This window comes from Podarcis liolepis (genome assembly GCF_965112155.1).
Source record: "Podarcis liolepis genome assembly, chromosome: 3".
Classification (NCBI taxonomy): domain Eukaryota; kingdom Metazoa; phylum Chordata; class Lepidosauria; order Squamata; family Lacertidae; genus Podarcis; species Podarcis liolepis.
Genome location: NC_139557.1, coordinates 83,990,551 through 84,002,713, shown reverse-complemented (window position 1 = coordinate 84,002,713; position 12,163 = coordinate 83,990,551). Strand labels below are relative to the sequence as shown.

Sequence of the window (12,163 nt, the reverse complement as noted above, 5' to 3'; positions counted from 1 at the left end):
GCCTTCTGGTTTTCTCCGACCATTTCACCAAGATGGTACACTGCGCTCCCTGTCCATCTGTACCCACAGCCAAGGAAACTGCGCAGCTGTACCTTCAGCATGTCTTCCGCCTGCATGGACTACCTGAGCGCGTGGTGTCCGACCGGGGCGTTCAGTTCACATCCCGGTTCTGGCGAACATTACACCAGACCCTCGGGACAGAGGTCTGCCTCTCGTCAGCCTACCACCCACAGACCGATGGCCAGACGGAACGGGCGAACGCTGTGCTAGAGCAGTACCTCCGGTGTTACTGCAGCTACCAGCAGGATGACTGGGTCGACCACCTGGCATTGGCGGAGTTCGCCTATAACAACGCGGTGAATGCGTCCACCCAGCAGACCCCGTTCCAGGCCAGCTATGGTTATCATCCACGGCTGTTTCCAGAGGTGCTGCCGGCATCCGCGGTCCCGGCAGTGACGGAGTGGCTTCAAGAGCTCCAGTCCCAGCAACAGCTTTTGGTGGAGCAACTGCACCAGGCCAAGGAAGCGTACAAAGCCCAGGCCGACCGCCACCGCCAGGTGGGGCCGGAACTTCGCGTCGGTGACCTGGTTTGGCTCTCTACTCGCCATCTCCACCCCTCTCGACCTTCGCGGAAGTTGGACACCCGCTTCACCGGCCCGTTCCCTATCGTGGACCAAGTCTCTCCTGTGGCATTCCGTCTCCGGTTACCCGCAACCCTGAAGGTTCACCCGGTCTTCCACAGGTCCCTTTTGAGTCCTGTGGCCCCACCCGACGAGTTCCACCCGAACCGTCCCCAACCGCAGCCAGTGTTGGTTCGGGGAGAGCCTGAGTACGAGGTGGAACGCATCCTGGACTCCCGATACCGCAGGGGAAAGCTACAGTATCTCATTGACTGGAAGGGGTACGGACCGGAGGACCGTTCCTGGGAACCAGCGACCAACGTCCACGCACCTGCCTGCCTCCGAGAGTTCCATGCGACGTACCCCGGCAAGCCGGGTCCGGACCCTCGGTTGAGGGGGGGGCCTGGGAGGGGGGATGGTGTGATGGCCTGGGATTCCGATTCGGAGGATGAAACAGAGGAATCCCAGCCTGCACAGGAGTCCCCGCCCCCAGGGCCGGCTGAACTGGGGCAAGGCCTAGAGGCTGAAGAGCTTGCACCTGTGGCAGTGCAGCAGGAGCTGGCCCCAGGTGAAGTCCTCCTGGCCCCAGAGGAGCCTGATGACTCAGTGGCCACAGGTGAGCCTCCTCCAGGGCCCAGTAACCCTTCGGCCTCTCCTGATCTGCAGAGGCTTAGGGCAGAGAGGCGAAGGGAACTAGTTGCCCCCAGGAGGAGTGCTCGCCTTAAGGCCAAGGTAGGCGGGGCTCCTGGGGGTCGGGACCGCCCCTGACCTTAGAAGAGGATAAAAGCCCACTCATCCCGGCCCCAGGTTGCGGGAGCAACGTCGTTGTTGGCTTCGGACCTTCCTGTGATCCTGATCCTTGCTCGGCCTCCTGTTCCTGACTAACCGGTACTCCTGATCCCTGCTCGGCTTCATGTTCCTGACTATCCAGTACTCCTGTTTCCTGCTCGGCCTCCTGTTCCCGACCATCCGGTGTTCCTGTTACCTGCTCAGCCTTCTGTTCCAGCGTTCCTGTTCCCCGCCCGTCTCTCTGCATCGGACCTCGCCCCGCTTCGTGTGGACTCTGCTACATTCACGGTACCTTACCCCCGGGGCCAGCACATGCTGCTTGCAGAGAAAGTGCCTCACCACTTTGGTTATTTTAATTCTCTTTTTGTTTATTTTTCAACTCCATGAAGTTCTAGTTTCAAATGTAGTAACAATGCACACCCATCAAGGAAATGTGGTCAGGTTCTCTCTATATCCTAGTCAATCCCTCAGTAATGTTTTGCAGTAAAGCCGAGAGAGTCATTTCCAGTTGCATTTGCAATATGAAGGTTTGCTGGCCCCATAAGCACAATTCCTCACTATATGAGAATTCCTTCTCATCCCTTTCCTATTGCTTGGCTCTGACAATATATTATTTTTTTCATCTTTTCCTGGGTTTTAAAGCATATGCTGAACCCAAATTCTGTCCTTCCTTGCTGTCTACATGCACAAATGATGAAAGATGTCAGGTTTTCTTCTATTTCCCCCCTTTTCCTTTTCCTTTTCCTTTTCCTAACATTCTTGATGTGTGAGATATTAGGTGTACCCAATTCTTTTCCAAGAGAATCAAGGCCCCTCCAGGTGTCCTTTTTATTGTGCATTCATGATAATTTGTGGTCATCCACTTCTGATAATGTTTGTGCTTGCGAAAGTTTTGTTGTGATCGTAATGTTCCAGATTACTTTTTGTCCTGCTTTTGTGATGGCCCTCCCAGTGGCAACAATGCATTAACATTAAGGAAGCATCACATTCAGGAAACAACTAATGGCATGGAAGTGGAATGACGTGCGGGTGGTCCAGTATATATCTGCCACAAATGCACTAATATCGCGTCACTGACATGTTGCAGAACACAACCACAAAAATTTAAAGAACTCACAACTTTAATTCTAGGGCAGAATAATCATCAATCCTGCTTTTGCAGAATAGGAAGTGAGGCTAAGACTGTGTACTCATTACTGGTTTAAAACACAGTGAGCTCATTATTTTTATCAATTTGGATTGAAGCTGTTTTATGAGAAAGAGCACCAAAGTGCAATATTTCTCAAAGAACAACAAGACTGGGACAGGCTGGATATGAATCGTGGCTAATTTATGTACATCGCTTCCCAAACCAGCAGTGGGAGGGCAGTGGTTGCAGTGTAAATAGGAGTGCATACGCAGTCTATGAAGAGGTAGTGCATTGCCTAGGATTATCCATGGATCAAGTTTAGAACTATTCGCTCTAAGTCCTAAATGACAACTACCAAACGAATGGGTTTCATGGAGAATTGATATTGGATCACATATTGATCCCACTTGGACTACATTTATATGTTAAGGAGGAAGGAAAAAAGAAAATAATGGAAAGTAATTTAATTAATGACCGCTCCACTTAACTGCTCAGAAATGCACAGAAATACTGCACCCTTTGTATCACTTGATGCAAAAAGAAAAAAGTAACAGTTTGGTTTATTCAAACTTTTAAATCCCTGCTTGCATCATTTATTTGTAAGTGCTGAATAAGGACCTAAATCCACCAATATTAACAAGGGACAAGCAAACATTATTCTGACATATTGGCTGTGTAATGTCATCCGCCCAGCAAGACCATACATTTTTTAAAGATGCCTGTAATCTCTAATGTGTTAATGTATTATTTGCTTTGGTGTCTACCCAAATCCCATTATGGAGGTTTTAATATGTTCATTCACTGCTAATTACTCCCAGTAGTGCCTGATAACAAAATGGAACCATAACCACTATTTCCCTTCACGATACTTGAATAAGTAAAATAAATATTACTGTACATTTAAATGGATCTGTGGAAATATTTATGAACTGTGCACAGACATATTCAGTCGCAGGTTATTTTAGACTGTAATCCTGATCACGACTCAACCCTCTCTCAATTCTCCTCCTGTTATTCTTTGTTCTTGTTCCAATGGGAACATTAGAGGTTATACTAGAATTGAACACAAGCTTCTACCCAGTGTTTGCAATAAGAACACCAGGCATATTCTCATTCTCTCTCTCTATTTCTCCATACCCTCATCCACTACAACAAAGGCTATGTACACATCATATATTTAAAGCATACAACGTGCCCCAAATAATTTTGGGAGCTGTAGTTTACCCGTCACAGTTACAATTCCCAGAACCCTTAAACCCCTTAACAAATTACAGTCCCCAGATTTGGGGGAAGTCATGTGCTTGAAATGTATGGTGCATAGGCAGCCGTAGTTTCAGGCCAAATGGATACCTATTGGAAAAGGCAGGTACATTATGCAAATGTATATCCCCAAGGAACGAGAGAACAGGGGGAAAGTCCAGCTTCCTTTTTTAGAGTAAAAAAAAAACCCCAGACAAACCCTACATCAACCTTTTCCATCCCGGTGCTGTCCAGATATTTGGGGCCACAACTCCCATCTGAACTTTAGTCCAGGGCATGCCCTACATAATCACCTTACCTCTTGCTCCGGAGATACATTTGGAGAAGTGGAGAAGGCCAAAGGCAGGAACAAAGAACATGTAATTTATGCTACAACGAAGGCATGCTTTCCCTTCCACCTTCTGCCTGTGTTTTGTTGCTGCAGGAAGAAAAATTGTATTCCCAGCAGTTCTGGGGTTGGTCAGAGGGTAGTGTTATACAGTATAAGCTATATGAAAAAGGGAAATTCTTTTGTGGAAGCTGTAGTGTGCAAGAAAAGAATTCCAATCTTGGCTGCTGTGCTTATGTGAACTGTTTAGTCAGGCTAGGAGGGAGTTAAACACCTGTGTACCACTGGGATCCAGTTGTGAGGATTACAGCTGCCAAGAAAGGAAGAGACTCTTCAGCAAAAGCAGCTTGCTTGGGCAAGCATCACTTATTGACATAAGTAAAGACCTGCTGAATCAGGCCAAGGCCTATCTATTCTCCAGCAATCTGTTTTCACAGTCGCCAACCAATTCGCATGGGAAGCCCATAAGCTAGGCATCAGGGAGAAAGCACTCTCCACAGCTGAGAGTCACAGCAACTGGCATTCAGGGAAATACTGTCCCCAACAGTGGAGACTGATCATTGGCATATTGGCTAGCAATCATTGGTAGCCTTATCTTGCATATAACTTGTATGGCTGCTTGTGAATTACAAATAATTATTTCCTAGTTAGTACTTTGGAATAATTGAACTGTATTTTGTTCCTGTGGAGCCCAACACCCATCTTTCCCCTTATTAGGGGTGAGAGCACAGCCCATACAGCAGTACATACACCCCATTGTGTCATCAGAGGACAATGTATGAAATATTACTGTACTTATGAATTTATGAATAAGTGTGAATATGTCGTATAACCTTCTCTCCTAACTCAATTGCTTTAGACTGGGAAGATTTTTTGTTGTTACTGCATTACACTGAGGGAAACACATGGACATGCAGGCTTTAAACAAATAACTTTTTACATTTTTCTCAAAGCTGGGTCTCTCTGGAATATCTCTTGTGTAACTATTTCATGAAAGCAGTTTTATGACTGTTTATAAATAATAGATTCTGAATAAAACTATCTGTTCCCTGATGAAAAGAAAAGAATGGGAAAAATTAAATAAGGAGTGCATTCCTAGCATATATCAATATTATTTATTAGAAGACCTTTCAAAAAGTTTTCCCAGTTTGTCTGAATGAGGACAGAAAGCTTTAAATCTGTGATGTAAGAAGTGTGTATTTTAATGATATTATCTCTAAAGTGATTAGCAAGTTTATGGGATAGGAAATATGAGGAAAGTTCCTTGGTTTTTGAGTATAAATCACATTTAGCACTTGCTCCTCTGTACCCTGGTGCTAGAACTGAACAAGATTGTCCTATTTAATATGTCCAATAAATCTAAACTGGAACAGTTATACAATCTTGAATCTATATTCTGATTTGTTAGCTTTTTGTGCTGGGGGTGAAATCAATATTGAAAACACGTCGCTGCATTTTGTTGGCACTCTGGTATTTTTCCAAGCAATTTTAAACAATAAAAAGGAACCAACAGTTAATTTGAAAACTGAACGTATAGAGTGTGATTTGTACTGACAAAATAATGACCTTATAGACTGGAAGACTATGTACAGTAATGGAAAAGACCACAAACTTATCCATATGATTGTGCAGAGAACCCTAATACAGAGCTGGTTTTGTCTTTCTGATGAACACCTCAGTGTATGTTCATCCACAGAACTAGCAGTCCCTCCTGTTGATTCTTTTTGTGCATCCTTGGCAGAGCACATCCCATATGCAATATCCATCCTGCCAGAATAGTGGTAGCATATCTCCGACTCCAATGTAATTGACATATGAGATTGCTCTACCTATTGCCTAACCAAAAAGATAATAGAGAGAGCTGCCTTGGAAATTATAATGATGGGGAGTGTATATGTGTTTCGGGGGGGTGTGTGTCAATATTAACCACCACATGTATGTCACAAAGTAAACTTGATAAGCAGATTTGTATTTAAATTAAGAACAAGGCAAAGAGAAAGGATTTCTCTTAGCAACAGAGCAAATATGAAGCATTGGAAAAAAATATTCCTTCGGTCCAAAAGAAACATATTTTAAATAAAAGCAATGCAATTTTGACAACCACCATCAAATACCACAGGGTTAAATGATCCTGAAGCTAAAGTTCACCTGGAAGCAATATGAACGGCCTCACCCTTTGCCAAATTCAATTTTGCTGCTTCAGAAACCTGCTGGCCAGCCAACTGCACATTTCTCAACAACACTGCAACGGTACCTAAGGGATACATTTCAAATAGCAAGCTGAGTGTTTTTGGCACTCTGCTGAGAACTTGCATTGTGCAGGCAAATCGCTATCCAAGAGGCAGCAGGCAGGATCAAGAGGCACAATTAAAAAGAAATAGGCAGGCACCTGAGGAAAAAGTGCTGAAGGCCACAACCTGGCTGTATCCCAGCAAACAGAAAAAAACGGGAACTGTATCTGCAAAAAAGAATGGTAAGTGCTCATTGCAAAGCGGCAAGAAAATATGCCTTGTATTGTGCTTATCACTAGCCATTGGCATCTTTTAGAAAGTAATCTGTGATGATCAGTTGAAGAAAAGCATGTCCACATGGTGGTAAGTTATGGGGCCATAAAGACTTATTTTAGGCCTTCTGGTACCTGCAGACCATATGGGAACGATACAGCAGCTAACTGGTCTCTTGCTGGTCCAACAGACCTAGTTCCAGGTGGTAGGGTATCCTACACACAATTTGGAGAAGCAGAACCCTTTGGCTATAGACAATAAACACTAATTAAGGACCTAACTGAACATTACATTAGCGCTGTGATTAGCCATCACATCAAAAGTTTTTAAAAATAAAATACCGGGCCAGAGTGAAATGGGAAGGCATAGCTATTGGCACTGCAACACATGAGTCTCTCCCCCCTCCACCCGCATGCTATATGATCACAGATGGCGAAGGAAGATGTAAAGTGTCCCTTCCAGGGCACTTTGGGCCCAGTGGCTACTGTGGCAACGATCACCAGTAAATGCACTTGGCATTTTATTTTTTGAAGCCTATGATGTGATTGCTGATCATATTGTTAATGTAACATGATCAACACACTTTGTGTAGAAGTCCATGTCTCTCAGAGTGCCTTGTTTTGTCTAGGAAAATGTATACGATCAGGATGGCTAAACTATGGCTGCAAGGGTTTTTTAAAAAAATAAAATTGAGAACGATTTAGTTAAAATAATATCTGTTAATAATACCTTTTGAAAGAATTTTTTCTCCAGACATTTTAGTGAAATAGGCATTTCTCTGTTACCTGTCTGAATGAAAGAAGGGACCGAGATGCAATGTTAAATGTGACTTTGTGCAGAACGTGCATTAGAAATTTTAATTTAAAAGCAAATAGTATCTGCTGGGGGTGGGGTGTATCTAGGGCTGCCATATGTCTGTAATTTCAACAACCTTTGTGTCTGGATTTTCACTTTTTTAAATATGGGAACCCTATGTGTATCAATACTTATCAGGATAGCAGCAGGCATCACTAGGGTACTTCTCCAATGCAAATAATTTTTGTAAACCACTTTGAGGTGTGTTTCCTTTGTTTATTACTCAAGTGGTACATAAAATTTGCAAAATAAATAAAATAATAAATAGCAGATTTTGAGAAATGGGAAGGATCATGGCTCAGTTTTCATGCTTTTCAGGCAAAAAGATCCCAGGTTTCATCTCTGGTGTCTGCAAGTACAACTGAGAAAGACTCCCTACGTATTACCTTGAAAGAAGAGCCTCTGTCTGTCAGCGTCAACAGTACTAAACTAGAGGGACAAATTGTGGGAATGTTCATGGAGGCAGGAGAGGCTATATTGTTTATTAATATCCTTCCTAACTTGCACTAGCAAGTTCTATAACTTAGCAGAGTTTTACATTCCACTTTTAAACGCACAGCAGGTAGCTGGTTGCAGGCTTGTTTAAGCCTCTCAATATTAGATTCCTGTGAGTTCCCTTAGGTAAAGGTAAAGGGACCCCTGACCATTAGGTCTAGTCGTGACCAACTCTGGAGTTGCAGCGCTCATCTCGCTTTATTGGCCGCGTACAGCGTACATGTGGCCAGCAGGACTAAGCCGCTTCTGGCGAACCAGAGCAGCGCACGGAAACGCCGTTTACCTTCCCGCCAGAGCAGTACCTATTTATCTACTTGCACTCTGATGTGCTTTCGAACTGCTAGGTTGGCAGGAGTAGGGACTGACCAACGGGAGCTCACCCCGTCGCGGGGATTCAAATCGCCGACCTTCTGATTGGCAAGTCCTAGGCTCTGTGGTTTAACGCACAGCGCCACCCACGTCCCTGGGAGTTCCCTTATATCCCTCTTAAAAGAATAAACACACCACAAACTTGTTTAAAGTATACTGTATAGAAGAAATTTTCTCACATCATCAGTTTACAGTTGGATCCCTGAAGGCAGACTTAGTTACAAAGTATATACATATACGGAGAGTCAAAAAGTCAAAAAGAGAGAGATGGCTGCTTGCCCTGTCCTTTTGTGTTACCTAGACAGGTAAGGTCATGCCCACATCTAGTCACATGCAAAGGAAGTATGTCCCTGCCAGGAGGAAACAGGAAGTTTTTGACTGGCTGGACCAAACAGTCTCTCGCATGTCCACTCTAGGAAAATAAGGAATGTTGTATTTGACTGCTACTTATGTATCACATCCCACACAAATGGTATGACTCGGTACAAGGAAGCTTCCTAGGTTCCTATGATTTTCCTCAGAACTGAAGCAGGAAAAGAAAGGGTTAAATTCCTCTCTTGGTCTGCTGTGATTCCCTGGCCCCTACCAGCAGATGGACTTTTGCACTGGATCTACACATTCTGTAGAAGGCAACCAGCGTCTAGTTGGGTTCACATATTCTATTTCAGGCAAGCTATTGTGGCTTTAAGGATGAAGGAAGGAAGGAAGGAAGGAAGGAAGGAAGGAAGGAAGGAAGGAAGGAAGGAGATCTTCTACAATGATGGTGTTATGCATCATTTCTCTCAGCAGGCTTGGAATAGCAGAGTGGGGAGCTGCCAAGGCGCAGGAGAATCCAAACTGTCCAACAACAATGAACGTTGGAAGACAAACATCAGGTGAAAACACGATAAGCACCTGTCATCATCATCTGTTTATTTGTCACTTTTCCAACAAAAATGGTGCTCACAAAATTGTCTAGTGGTACTTCCCACAGTATAACTATTTGATTAATTATCCAGTTATCAGGTTTGGACCACAGGGACTGACTTATCTATCAGGTGGTTACACAAACACAGGTAAATGGCATCTGTACTCATCCACAGAGTTCCAGATAATAACTGGGATGTCAGAAAACAGAGGTTTTGTTCCACTTACCGTATTTTTCGCCCTATAGGATGCACTTTTCCCCCTCCAAAAATGAAGGGGAAATGTGTGTGCGTCCTATGGAGCGAATGCAGGCTTTTGCTGAAGCCTGGAGAGCGAGGGGGGTCGGTGCGCACCAACCCCTCTCGCTTTCCAGGCTTCAGGAAGCTATCCGCTAGCCGTGGGAGACGCAGCTCTCCCACGCTAGCGGAGAGCTTGCCTGCACCCAGAAGCTTGGGGCGCGCTGAGCTCAGCACACCCCAAGCTTCGGGCTCCGCTAGCCGTGGGAGAGCCGTGCGAAGTCGCGTGGCTCTCCCACGGCCAGTGGAGACCTTGCCTGGCACCCAGAAGCTTGGGGCGTGCTGAGCTCAGCACACCCCAAGCTTGGGGCTTCGCACAGCGCTCCGCTAGCCCACGGCTAACAGATAGCAGCCTGTTCTGGGGGCTGGGGTCAGGGGAAGCTCGGGCTTCCCCCGCCCCAGCCCCGCACCGGGGGGGGGGGAATCAATTTTTTTTCTTTATTTCCCCCCCCCAAAAAAAAACTAGGTGCGTCCTATGGGCCGGTGCGTCCTTTGGGGCGAAAAATACAGTATGTTTCTGAGTGAGTGTGCTCATGCGTTAAAAGTCTTTAGATTTGGGAACACTCTGAAATTTGAATAATTTCACCCTTTCAATAAAAACCTTTCCACATTCCTGCCAAAGAAGGGAGTCTTCTTTAGAACATAAAGTATCCTTGGCTTGACTGTGATCTTGATGACAGCTGACCTCTCCATACATGAGCAGGGGAGTTTGTTTCATTGCCTGGAATCTTCCCACTTATTTTGAAGTTTGTATGTTTTATGTCAGTACTGTAGGAGCTTATTAGAATAGCCTAGATAATCAAAGCCAGTCTTTGATCATTGGAAGGACCACATTGTGGTTTGTTGGGTCTAATATTAATGAGTAATTAGAATAAAAGCATACTGACTTTTTAAATGTAATAATAATAGGCTACAATTTTACCTAGGTCAAAAGTAAGTTATCTTGTTAACATCTTTATTTGTGTAGATCCCTGACCAAATGTGCGTTAAATTTCTTTACCAACTAATCTAAATGACCTCAAAGTAGTTTCATGACAGCTATCCAGTTAATGAAGAGCAGCATTATATAATAACAATCTTATTTATTGGGGAAGCCAGGGAGATACATTTTAATAAGAAATTTATAAAATACAGTGTCATTTGCAAAAGATTATATAGGTATATAGAAAAAACCTAAAGAAAGCACCATGTAGATCTGGAAAACTGGGATTTTCATGTAACCAATATTATTATTATTTATTTAATCCCATTTATTAATCGCTTCCTGTGATGCATCTTAAAGTGAATTAACATGCAGCTCTATTTCTCCATAACATTTGAATCACAAATGATTAAGCATGATCTGGACCATCATGTGGATGCAGTGATGGACTGGATGAGTGCCAGTCAACTGAGTTGGAACTGTGGGAATAGGGAGGCACTATGTGATAAGTAACAGGAGGGAATTTCAGAGGGTAGCTGCAGCCAGACCACTTAAATTCAAATGGAAAGGCATTGTTTCATTGATTCAATTTATATTTTGGTTGCATCAGTTTTGAACTTTCACTTTTCTAGCATTTTATTTTATTTTATTTTATGTATGTATGTATGTATGTATGTACCCTGCTAACTTGACACTGAATTCATTCTAACATGAGCCCACATAAAGTTAGCATTTTCCTATCTCTGCAATATTTTATTTTGTTTTCCCCCACATATAGTAAACATAATTTAAAATAGCTGCTCCTGTTGTTTATTGCAGATTTTGTCATGTCAACTGTGAGTTGGCTTTCAAAAGTCGGCTATATATATCCACACTCTACCGATTAACTAATAATACTGTGAAAGGGGCAAACCTGTACACTCTTGCAGTACAAGTGTGTGTATACAAGTGTCTGCTCAAAAGCAAGTCCACTGCATTGAGTAGGACTTCAACTGTATGTATAGTATGTCTCAGTGGGCAAAATGGCCTTCATTGGCGTGCATAGCAGCAGACTATAAAAATAAATTTTAAAAATGAAAGACCATTGTTGACAACATAAGGTGGCATTTAGCTAGACCTATTGAAAGTAATAGACCTAACTTAACTATGTTCATTAGTTTCAGTGGGGATACTCTGAGTAAAAGTTAGTTGGACACCACCCAATGAGTCCATTTTCAGAGCAGTAATTTGTCCACCCACTCAGTAAGATTCAAAATGTTCATTATCTATAAACCAGAAGTACTCAGCAGTTATAGTTACAGGGCAACCCTATGCCTGTTTACTAAGAAGAAAGTCCCACTGACTTCAGGTAAATATGTACAGTGGTACCTCGGGTTACAGATGCTTCAGGTTACAGACTCCACTAACCCAGAAATAGTACCTCGGATTAAGAACTTTGCTTCAGGATGAGAACAGAAATCGCGTGGCAGCAGCGGAAGGCCCCATTAGCTAAAGTGGTACCTCAGGTTAAGAACAGTTTCAGGTTAAGAACGGACCTCTGGAAGAAATTAAGTTATTAACCAGAGGTACCACTGTATAAGGAATGCAGCCCTAATCTCATTGCAGTCAAGAAAACTTTAAGGACTCTTATCAAGGTCACACATCAATTCAGCATGAAGAGTGTATTCCAGAAATATTGATATTGGTTTAT

The 12,163-nt window shown here is 43.6% G+C and overlaps 1 long non-coding RNA gene across 3 annotated transcripts in view; it reads right to left on the bottom strand.

Moving 5' to 3' along the window:
* The window catches only part of LOC310704040, a 57,757-nt gene that overhangs the window by 36,220 nt on the left and 9,374 nt on the right, over positions 1-12,163 (bottom strand). The window contains exons 1-2 of one of the 3 annotated variants that reach the window (XR_014524511.1): positions 6,275-6,580; positions 4,097-4,216 (exon numbers count right to left, since the gene is read on the bottom strand). The exons of 1 other annotated variant lie outside the window; for it this stretch is intronic. This is a non-coding gene — a long non-coding RNA (uncharacterized lncRNA). Of the gene's footprint in view, positions 1-4,096; positions 4,217-6,274; positions 6,581-12,163 lie in introns of those variants that run through there. One more of the 3 variants, XR_014524509.1, reaches the window with a different exon arrangement.